We start from the raw sequence: 854 nt of genomic DNA on the forward strand, positions 1-854 counted from the left end.
GCCTAGCACTGACCCCTCCTCCTGTCACTTGGACACAGGTCCCCCGCACACTCTGATATGGCTTCCACACCCCGATCCTCCACAAAGCGACAGGGCTGTGGCCGCCGGGCTCCAGGCCAGGTGGCCCCCAGGGCAGGAGGCATCCTTGGGGGATGCTCACCGCTCAGCCACTCAGCCGCTGCCTAGCGCCCAGCCTCCTCTTGCCCTCGTCTTCGCCCCCTGAGCCCTGGTCTGGCGCTGCAGCTTGCCACTCCAGCATCCAGTCCTCTCTGTCCATCAGCCAGCTCTGCGTCCTTCCTGCTGCCCGCTCTGGCTCCTCTGTCCTCTCCTCCCGTGTCTGACCTCCCTCCCCACCTTCCCCCCATCCCTCCCCACTCCTAAGCCCTGGCTCTTGGTCCCTCCCCTCACTCCGTCCTCTGCCCTCCCCTCCAGCACTGGCCTTTGGTTTGACTCCCAGGAGCGTACTCCTGTCCCCCTCACCACCACCATTTAACAAGGGACTCTGGTGCCCCTAGCCCCAGCCAGGGGCCAGAGTGTAGTAGAAAGGGAGCATCAGTACTTTAGTAACTTCCAGGTCTGACACATCCCACAGGGACCCAGCGTGTGATTCCGGTTAGGGCCCAGGTGGGGCACACGGGCAGAGACGGGGCTTTCTGGGAAATCCTAATTCTCAGGCCCAAGTCCTATGGAAATGAGCACAAGGTTGGCAAGTGCATGCCCCTCAAGCTGCTGTCCCCTGCGGCTGAGGCCCAGGTCACTGACAGCCGCGTCCCTGTGCAGCCTGCAGGGGGCGCCACGCTCCTGCGGACAGCGGGCGGTGCTGCGGGCTCGGCCTCTGCTGCGGAATGCACAAG

The sequence above is a fragment of the Lepus europaeus genome, chromosome 9 (assembly GCF_033115175.1).
Source record: "Lepus europaeus isolate LE1 chromosome 9, mLepTim1.pri, whole genome shotgun sequence".
NCBI classification, from domain to species: Eukaryota; Metazoa; Chordata; class Mammalia; order Lagomorpha; family Leporidae; genus Lepus; species Lepus europaeus.